Source organism: Eschrichtius robustus, chromosome 1, assembly GCF_028021215.1.
Source record: "Eschrichtius robustus isolate mEscRob2 chromosome 1, mEscRob2.pri, whole genome shotgun sequence".
NCBI classification, from domain to species: domain Eukaryota; kingdom Metazoa; phylum Chordata; class Mammalia; order Artiodactyla; family Eschrichtiidae; genus Eschrichtius; species Eschrichtius robustus.
Window position 1 is genome coordinate 138,998,246 of NC_090824.1, and position 11,064 is coordinate 139,009,309.

The window sequence follows — 11,064 nt, forward strand, 5'->3', positions numbered from 1 at the left end:
AATTTTATCTTTCACATTTAAGTCTTTTTAACCTCTGTATGTGGTGTTTGGTATAGATCCAGTTTCCTTTTTCTCTATATTCAAATTTCCCTCTATGGAGAGTTTCTATATAGAAACTTTCCTTATTGATTTGTGGTTCCACCTTAACGTATATTAAGCTCCTGTCCTATGGAAGTCTGTTTCTGAGCTCCTTCTTCTGTGCTGTGGGTCCATTTGTCTGTACTTGCACAAGACCACAATTTTTAATCACTAGAGATTTGTGGTATGACTTAATATCTGGCAAAGTAACTTTACACTGACAGCTAGATCTTTAAAGAGATTATTTAATAACTCTATCTCACCATGCACAAAGCAATGTAATAATCCCAATGATATAAACACCTATTCTAATATAAAATGGTCACTTCCTATTTTTGTTGAGTGCCCATTGTTACTGGTATATGATGGGGGGCGGAATGGGAGAAAACTATAAATGATAAACGATTGCTTCACTCATTCATCAAATATTTATTAAGCACCTACTAAGTGCTAGCTGGCATTGTTTTAAAGGCTGGGGATGGAGCAGTGAACACAAACCAAAAAAGAAACCCTGCCTTCATGAAACTTACATCTGAGTAATGGAAATCAGGAAATCATTTCAACAGCCTCTCCTCCCCCTAGCCTACTGGCTAGGGAATGTCCTTTCCCTGGGTGTCCTGGGTAAGAACCTACTCTGGCTTTTTGAGTGAGTGTTTCATGAGAAGAGAGACCATTTTAACCTGCAAGTAAATAAAATGTTATTGCTTCTCTTAGGGTTTATTGGCAACCCAGATCTATGAATTAATTTACTCAAGATTTAATTTAAAAATAAAAATCAATGTTATTTAGGTTCATTGAAATAACAGCTAATTTCTTTTCTCTCCAGAGTTTAGTCATTGTTCTGATATTGAATAAAGATCTGTAAAAATGAAGATTAAAAATACTGCTGTTATGAATCTTTTAAATGATAATACAATCTAGTTATGTTCATTATGTTTTTTTCATACTGAAAATGAGACTATCCCTGAAAACAGCAACTTGGGACTAAAAGAAATCTACACAAATTCAGATCTGCACTCTCCTTCTCATCCCAGGGAGGAGTAACACAGGAGGACGCAGTTCATCCTCCATGCATGCACAGGCTTTGCTGGGGGCCTCTCCCAGCCAGTGGGTGATCCCAAGATACCTGAGGTTTCCAGTCTACCAGACGCTCAGCGGGAGGAGGGCTGACCGCAGCTTTTAGCACCACGGTGGTTTCACTTCATTTGCTCAGAACAGTATCGTAACATGGGGCTCAGACACCCTCAGGGGTTCAGTCAGAGAGCCGACCTGGGGGAGGTAGGTTTACTATGCTCCACAGAGGTTTTAGAGTGAGGGAGAGCTGAGGTAGGAGGAGGAGGAGCTATGACACACACAGTTATGGACTGGCTGATCTCTCCAGTATTTCTGAGAGGGGACAACAGTGGGTTAGGATTCCTGTTAACTTCCTATGTCCTCCCAGGCAGATCCCACAGAGGGTACCTCCTCACCCACCTTTACAGAGCACTGGGGATGGGAGCACAGCTGGGCAACGTGGGGCACATTTTGACTTCTCTGTACTCGTAGGTAAGCCTCCTAGGGCACAAAGAATTCTGAATGCAGCCAGTGGTGCTAAGTGCCTTCCCCTGCACGGCGCTTCGGGCTCTTCCCTCTTCCTCCAAGCCTGGCACCTGGCCAAATGCTTTAACAGTCTTGTTCCCGAAACCCTCATGATAACCCCGTGAGGACGGTGCATCATTCACATTTCACTGAAGGCTGAGATGAGGCTTGGAGAGCCTGCACAAAATGCAACTAGAGGGTCTCTTCCTTGTGGCGGTGGCTAGAGAGCAGAGTACGAACTGTGGCAACCGGAGTCATGGCAGGACAGGCATTTAGAAAGTTTCTTCCCCTCTTCGACCGAGTATTAGCTGAAAGAAGTGCAGCCAAAACAGTAAGCAAAGAAGGCATTATGCTTTCAAAACAATCACAAGGAAAAATATTGCAAGCAACGGTAGTAGCTGTTGGATCGGGCTCTAAAGGAAAGGGTGGAGAGATTCAACCAGCTGGTGTGAAAGTCGGAGATAAAGTTCTTCTCCCAGAATATGGAGGCACCAAAGTAGTTCTAGACGACAAGGATTATTTCTTATTTAGAGATGGTGACATTCTTGGAAAATATGTTGACTAAAATAAGTCACTATTGAAATGGCATCACGTGAAGCTAGCTGCCTATTCCACTGAAGTTCTGAAATCTTTCATCATGTAAATAATTTCCATGTTTCTCTTTTATAATAAACCAATGATATCCAAACTAATGAAAAAAAAATGCAACAAGATTCAGAGCAGGAACTGTAACCGAGCAGGACCCCATGGGGCCTTCGCTGAATAGACACCCTCCACCCCCATGTCCTCTGCCTGTCTCTTGTCTGCAGAAAAACCTTAGCTTCTTAGGCCTTCCCTGATTTCCAAAGAGTAAATTTAATCAGAGAAGTGAAAAAAATGCAGAAAGAAAGGAAACAGTTAAGCAAGCCAAAATAACAATAGCTTAGCCATTAAACAAAGTCAAGGTCCTTTAGTTCCTCCTCAAGAGCTATAGATAATATTCTGAGCCATGTCCTTTGAGCTATTTTGCAGGTAATGAAACCCCTACCAGGTGGAAGAAGTTAACTGTATGTTGCCCACAAGCACGTAGACCCCAGACTAGTTGGAACCAGAAGGTTGATGGCGTTGACTCCCTTGCCACCAATCAGAAGAATGTCCACAAGCTGATCACACACTCCACAACCCCCCTCCCTCACCCAGTCTCTAAAAACCTTTCCCTGAAACCCACTGGGGAGTTTAGGTCTTTTTGAGCATTAGCTGCCTGGACTCCTTGCTTGGCTCCTGCAATAAAAGCTGCACTTTCCTTCACCACAACCCAGTGTCAGTAGATTGGCTTTACTGCACATAGGCAAGCAGACCCAAGTTTGGATCGGTAACAGAACCACGGCCATGTTTACTGAACCTGAATCTCTGCATTAGTCAGGGTTCCCCAGAGAAACGAAACCAGTAGTGTGTGTGTGTGTGTGTGTGTGTATGTTTCTATCTATATGTCTCTACATATCTATGGATATGTCTCTATCTATATGTCTCTATGTCTCTATGTCTCTATTTTCTCTCTATTTACCTACCTATCTGTAAGAGAGGTTGATTTGAAGGAATTGGCTCCCATGATTACGGGGGTTGGCAAGTCCAAAATCTGCAGGGTGGACTGGTAGGCTGGAGACTCAAGGAAGGGATGCTGCTGAAGCTTGAAGCAGAAGGCTGTCTGGAGGCAGAATTCCTTCTTCCCAGGCTGACCTAAGTTTGTTCTCTTGAGGCTTCAGCTGATTGGATGAGGCCCACCCACATCATGGAGGGTCATCTGCTTTACTCAGGGTCTACTGATTTATACGTTAATCACATTTTAAAAACACCTTCACAGCAGCATTCAGATGTGTTTGACCAAAATATGGATACTATGATCTAGCCAGGTTGACACATAAAATTAACCATCGCTGCTTCCATAATTGTTAGACATAACGTGAAAGAAATTAAGAACAAAAGTAAGCTTCTAGGTTAACTAGGACCCCACATTTTTATAGCACTTCTAGTTTTTAATCCTACATTTATATTAGACAGAGGTTTCTTTCCAACATCACTCTTGTGCAAACATGAAAAGAAAATTAAGATTTCCTGGAATTCTTCATCAATGATGCCCCATGTCCTGACACCTCAGGAGCGAGGATGCTGTCAGAGTTGCCTCTGGGATGTTATTCCAAGCTGCAGACAGCCCTCTGCAAGCTGGGGAGTGGTGTTTTCTTGCTTAGGGTGGGCTGACTGATTTTTCTTTTTTATGTATTTCAGCAATAAAAAAGAATGACAAATTCATCTACCTCTAGAGACCTTCCTTCTTTGGGATACATAAAGCACTTGATTCTGGTGGGCAAGGAAGTGTAGACTCACAGTCATGTCTTAAAGAGGCTTACCTGTTCCATTAAGATGAAATCCATGTGCCTCTCTCTGCCCCCCATCCTTCTGTGCACACAGCACCATCTCTCTTCAATGCAGGGTCAAGTGTAATCCCTCTGAAGATGTTTTAACCAGCAAATCAAACCCAGCACATGAAGAACGGTGACACCATAAACTGCCGTGACCAGGTGTGCACAAGCCTGGGCCATGACAACCAGTCACAACCAGCCCTGGACCTGGGCGGGGGCACGACTCCCAGCAATTTTAGAGGTGATGGAATGTGGAGGAGACGTGCATCTTAGAATCCATGAACTATTCCTACAGCTCATTCACTAGAAACACTGAATCTTCAAAAGTGGCCCACCATCCAGTGAGCATGAAACAGCCTGAAGAGGGGGCGGCATTGCCATCTGTATTTACCTAATATATTACCTTATTACTAAAACCTCTAAGTTTCTAGCTGACATTTCATTACTTAAATAGATGTCATCTCCTTTATAAACAGGCCAACCACACAGCCCAGTTTTCCTGGAAGAGCAAATTATAAACGGTGCTCCTCTGTAAAGTGTCCAATTTTGGACAATCCCAACCTGCAAGGTCAAAACCCTTTTTTTAAAATTAATTTTTATTGGAGTATAGTTGCTTTACAATGTTGTGTTAGTTTCTGCTGTACAGCAAAGTGAATCAGCTACAGTATACATATGTCCCCTCTTTTTTGGATTTCCTCCACATTTAGGTCACCACAGAACACTGAGTAGAGTTCCCTGTGCTATATAGTAGATTCTCATTAGTTATCTATTTTATACACAGCAGTGTATATACGTCAATCCCAATCTCCCAATTCATCCCACCCCTCCTCCCCTCTCCCCGTATCCATATGTCCATTCCCTACCTCTATGTCTCTATTTCTGCTTTGCAAATAAAGAACACTCTTTGACATAAATTGCAGCAAAATCTTTTATGATCCACCTCTTAGAGTAATGAAAACAGAAACAAGAATTAACAAATGGGACCTAATTAAACTTAAAGCTTTTGCACAGCAAAGGAAACCATAAACAAAACAAAAAGACAACTCTCAGAATGGGAGAAAATATTTGTAAATGAAGCAATCTCCAAAATATACAAATAGCTCACGCAGCTCAATATCAAAAAAAACCAAACAACCTTATCAAAAAATGGACAGAAGACCTAAATAGACATTTCTATAAAGAAGACATACAGATGGTCAAGAAGCACATGAAAAGATGCTCAACATCACTAATTATTAGAGAAATGCAAATCAAAACTACAATGAGATATCACCTCACACCAGTCAGAATGCCCATCATCAAAAAATCTACAAACAGTAAATGCTGGAGAGGGTGTGGAGAAAAGGGAATGCTCTTGCACTGCTGGCGGGAGTATAAAGTGGTACAGCCACTATGGAGAACAGTATGGAGGTTCCTTAAAAAACTAAAAATAGAACTACTATAAGACCCAGCAATCCTAACTACTAGGCATATACCCAGAGAAAACCATAATTTGAAAATATATATGCACCCCAATGTTTGTTGCAGCACTATTTACAATAGCCAGGACATGGAATCAACCTAAGTGTCCATCAACAGAGGAATGGATAAAGAAGATGTCGTACATACATATAATGGAATATTACTCAGCCATAAAATAGAAGAAAATAATGCCATCTGCAGCAACACAGATGGACCTAGAGATTGTCATACTGAGTGAAGTAAGTCAGACAGAGAAAGACAAATATATGATATTGCTTATATGTGGAAACTAAAAAATGATACAAAATGAACTTATTAACAAAACAGAAGTAGAGTCACAAATGTAGAAAACAAACTTACGGTTACCAGGGGATAAGGGGGGGATGAATAAATTGGGATTGACATATACACACTACTATATATAAAATAGATAACTAATAAGAACCTACTGTATAGCACGGGAACTCTACTCAATACTCTGTAATGGCCTATACGGGAAAAGAATCTAAAAAAAGAGTGGATATATGTACGTATATGTATAACTGATTCACTTTGCTGTACACCTGAAACTGGCACAACACTGTAAATCAACTATACTCTAATAAAAATTTTAAAAAATGTTTAAATTGATTTGAAATAAAACAGACAAACAAAAACAGAGGTTTGCTCCTATTACTGCTGTTCTAAGGAAAAATCCATGTGTGTTTCAAGTCTCTAGTGCTGGACTATTTCTGCACAGCACATCTGTTATTGGACATTATATTAGTCTGCTAGGGCTGCCATCACAAAATACTGGGGGACTTAAACAACAGACATTTATTTACTCATGGTTCTGGAGGATGGAAGTCCGAGATCAAGGTGTTGGAGGTTTGGTGTCTCCGGAGGCCACTCTCCTTGGCTTGCCCGTGGCCACCTTCTCCCTGTGTCCTCCCGTAGTCTTCCTCTGTGCAGACACATCCCTGGTTTCTCTCTCTCTTCTTATAAGGATCAGGACCCCACCCTCATGACCTCCTTTATCCTTAATTGCCTTCTTAAAGGCCCTGTCTCCAAATACAGTCTCACTGGGGTTGGGGCTTCAACATATGAAGTTTACGTGGGGCCACAATTCAGTCCATAGCAAATGCGACCTTCCCGGAAACTCTGAGACCGAGGAGGTCATTGATATAAAGGTGGTTTCCATGAGCTGCCTGGTGTCATGCGTACAGTTCATTCTTTCATCCAACAAGCATTTACTGAGCTGCCTGATGCCTGATGTGTTTGCTGTCCCAGGTGCCCCAGCTATGGCAGCGGACAAGTCAGAGCAGGTTCCCATGCTCCTGGATTGGCGTGTGGGCAGTGGGGGAAAATACACCTAAAATAAACCAGGCCGCTTCTGGTGCTGGTCAGGCAGGCAGAAGAGAGAGGTCAAGGGTACTGGGCCTGAGATGTGATTTTTCTCCTGCTCACTGCACCAATCAAGAGGAAGGACCAAACCTCCCAGGGGATGGCCAGGAGTAAACCTGCTATAGCCCTGTAAGTGCCCAAAGTGGACAGCGAGACACTGCATCCCAGCAAGATGACCAGTTACTCCCAGCTCAGCAAACAGAAGTGTCAGCCTGTGTGTTCCAGCTCGCCCACGCAAGGGGCCGCTGGGAGACCGCGGGAATGCCACACACAGAGGGAAGACCTGCACTTAGGGAACCCGTGGCTTTGACGGCGGGTAGAGAGAAGCCTGCTCCTCATCTGGAGGGAGCCACACTCTCACCTCTGTGACAAGGCCCAAGGGAAAGAGCGGTCGGGCCCCTAGAGGTGCATCAAGGTGGGAATGCTGGGTGCACAGAGGGGCGGGAGGAGATGAGGTGGCCGCCGAGGCCCTCAGGGAGGAGACGGGGCTGAGGGCTATGTGGCCAGGAGGCAGCCACACAACCGGCTGGAGAAAGCTTTCTGAGCAGAGCGAAAGTGAAGTACAAAAATCTTAAGGCAGGAGTGAGTCTGGGGTGGTTCCTGGACCAGAGAGAAGGCCAGAGTGGCCGGAGGGGACCCAGCCAAGACAAGGGGCACAGAGGGGCAGAGGGCCGGGCTGCGTGGGCCTGCAGGTCATGGGGCTGGGGGGTGGGGGTGGGCTTTGTTCTGAGCGTGATGGGAAGACACCAAGCAGAGGAGAAACACCACCCGATCTGTGTCCCTGAAAGACCTCCCTAGCCGTGGGGCAACAAGGGGATGTGTTCAGAGCTGGAGTAGCCACGAAACCAGGGGTCAGTCCACTGAGACAGGAAAGGGGATGTGTCTGGGCCAGTGCCAGGTTCATGCGGTGAGGGGGTCAGAGCTCATCGAGGGGAAGTGTGAAGAGGACGACCAAGCTGATGCAGCTGCCACCTGCTGGGTGATGATCCACGGCCCACGTCGGGGATTTGCACAAACAGTCTCTTTTTTTTCCAGACAGTAGTCCCAGAGCTATGTTTTTCTTCTCAATTTTCAGATGAGAAAACACTATCAGAGATTGGTTCAAGACGGCGGAGTAGAAGGACATGCTCTCACTCCCTCTTGTGAGAGCACTGGCATCACAACTAACTGCTGAACAATCATCGACAGGAAGACACTGGAACTCACCAAAAAAGATACCCCACGCCCAAAGACAAAGGAGAAGCCACGATGAGATGGTAGGAGGGGCACAATCACAATAAAATCAAGTCCCATAACTGCTGGGTGGGTGACTCACAAACTGGAGAACACTTATACCACAGATGTCCACCCACTGGAGTGAAGGTTCTGAGCCCCACGTCGGGCTTCCCAACCTGGGGGGTCCTGCAATGGGAGGAGGAACTCCTAGAGAAACAGATTTTGAAGGCTAGCGGGATTTGATTGCAGGACTTCAACAGGACTGGGTGAAACAGAGACTCCACTCTTGGAGGGCACACACAAAGTAGTGTGTGTATCGGGACCCAGGGGAAGGAGCAGTGACCCCATAGGAGATTGACCCAGACCTACCTGCTAGTGTTGGAGGGTCTCCTGCAGAGGCGGGGGGTGGCTGTGTCTCACGTGAGGACAAGGACACTGGCAGCAGAAGTTCTGGGAAGTACTCCTTGATGTGAGCCCTCCCAGAGTCCACCATTAGCCCCACCGAAGAGCCTGGGTAGGCTCCAGTGTTCGGTCGCCTCAGGCCAAACAATCAACAGGGAGGGAACCCAGCCCCACCCATCAGCAGACAAGTGGAGTAAAGTTTTACTGAACTCTGCCCACCACAACAACAGCCAGCTCTACCCACCACCAGCCACTCCTATCAGGAAACTTGCACAAGCCTCTCAGAGAGCCTCATCCACCAGAGGGCAGACAGCAGAAGCAAGAACTACAATCCTGCAGCCTGTGGAACAAAAACCATATTCACAGAAAGACAGACAAGATGAAAAGGCAGAGGGCTATGTACCAGATGAAGGAACAAGAAAAAACCCCAGAAAAACAACTAAATGAAGTGGAGATAGGCAACCTTCCAGAAAAAGAATTCAGAATAATGATAGTGAAGATGATCCAGGACCTCAGAAAAAGAATGGAGGCAAAGATCGAGAAGATCCAAGAAATGTTTAACAAAGACCTACAAGAATTAAAGAACAAACAAACAGAGAGGAACAATACAATAACTGAAATGAAAAATATACTAGAAGGAATCAATAGCAGAATAACTGAGGCAGAAGAACAGATAAGTGACCTCGAACACGGAATGGTTGAATTCACTGCTGCAGAACAGAATAAAGAAAAAAGAATGAAAAGAAATGAAGACAGCCTAAGAGACCTCTGGGACAACATTAAACGCAACATTTGCATTTTAGGGGACCCAGAAGGAGAAGAGAGAGAGACAGGACCCGAGAAAATATTTGAAGAGATTACAGTCGAAAACTTCCCTAACAAGGGAAAGGAAATAGCCACCCAAGTCCAGGAAGCAGAGAGTCCATACAGGATAAACCCAAGGAGAAACATGCCGAGACACATAGTAATCAAAGTGGCAAAAATTAAAAACAAAGAAAAATTATTGAAAGCAGCAAGGGAAAAACGACAAATAACATACAAGGGAACTCCCAGAAGGTTAACAGCTGATTTCTCAGCAGAAACTGTACAAGCCAGAAGGGAGTGGCATGACATATTTAAAGTGATGAAAGGGAAGAACCTACAACCAAGATTACTCTACCTGGCAAGGATCTCATTCAGATTCGATGGAGAAATCAAAAGCTTTACAGACAAGCAAAAGCTAAGAGAATTCAGCACCACCAAACCAGCTCTACAACAAATGCTAAAGGAACTTCTTTAAGTGGGAAACACAAGAGAAAAGGACCTACAAAAACAAACCCAAAACAATTAAGAAAATGGTCATAGGAACATACATATCGATAATTACCTTAAACATGAATGGATTAAATGCTCCAACCAAAAGACACAGGCTCGCTGAATGGATACAAAAACAAGACCCATATATATGCTGTCTACAAGAGACCCACTTCAGACTTAGGGACACATACAGACTGAAAGTGAGGGGGTGGAAAAAGACATTCCATGCAAATGGAAATCAAAAGAAAGCTGGAGTAGCAATACTCATATCAGATAAAATAGACTTTAAAGAATGTTACAAGAGACAAGGAAGGACACTACATAATGATGAAGGGATCAATCCAAGAAGCAGATGTAACAATTATAAATATATAGGCATCCAACATAGGAGCACCTCAATACATAAGGCAACTGCTAACAGCTATAAAAGAGAAAATCGACAGTAACACGATAATAGTGGGGGACTTTAACACCTCACTTACACCAATGAACAGATCATCCAAACAGAAAATTAATAAGGAAACAAAAGCTTTAAATGATACATTAAACAAGATGGACTTAATTGATATTTATCAGACATTCCATCCAAAAACAGCAGATTACACTTTCTTCTCAAGGGCGCACGGAACATTCTCCAGGATAGATCACATCTTGGGTCACAAATCAAGCCTCAGTAAATTTAATAAAATTGAAATCATACCAAGCATCTTTGGTGACCACAACGGTACGAGATTAGAAATCAAGTACAGGGAAAAAAATGTAAAAAACACAAACACATGGAAGCTAAACAATACGCTATTAAATAACCAAGAGATCACTGAAGAAATCAAAGAGGAAATCAAAAAATACCTAGAGACAAATGACAACGAAAACACGATGATCCAAAACCTATGCGATGCATCAAAATCAGTTCTAAACGGGAAGTTTAGAGCAATACAAGCCTACCTCAAGAAACAAGAAAAGTCTCAAATAAACAATCTAACCTTACACCTAAGGAACCAGAGAAAGAAGAACAATGAAAACCCAAAGTTAGCAGAAGGAAAGAAATCATAAAGATCAGAGCAGAAATAAAAGAAATAGAAACAAAGAAAACAATAGCAAAGATCAATAAAACTAAAAGCTGGTTCTTTGAGAAGATAAACACAATTGAAAAACCTTTAGCCAGACTCATCAAGAAGAGGGAGAGGACTCAAATCAATAAAATTAGAAATGAAAAAGGAGAAGTAACAACTGACAATGCAGGTATACAAAGGAT

At 43.4% G+C, this 11,064-nt stretch overlaps 1 pseudogene; it reads left to right on the top strand.

Annotated features, from left to right (window-relative positions):
- The first annotated feature begins 1,912 nt into the window (after nt 1–1,912).
- Nucleotides 1,913–2,250, top strand: LOC137760264 (10 kDa heat shock protein, mitochondrial pseudogene; annotated as a pseudogene).
- The last annotated feature ends 8,814 nt before the right edge of the window (nt 2,251–11,064 follow it).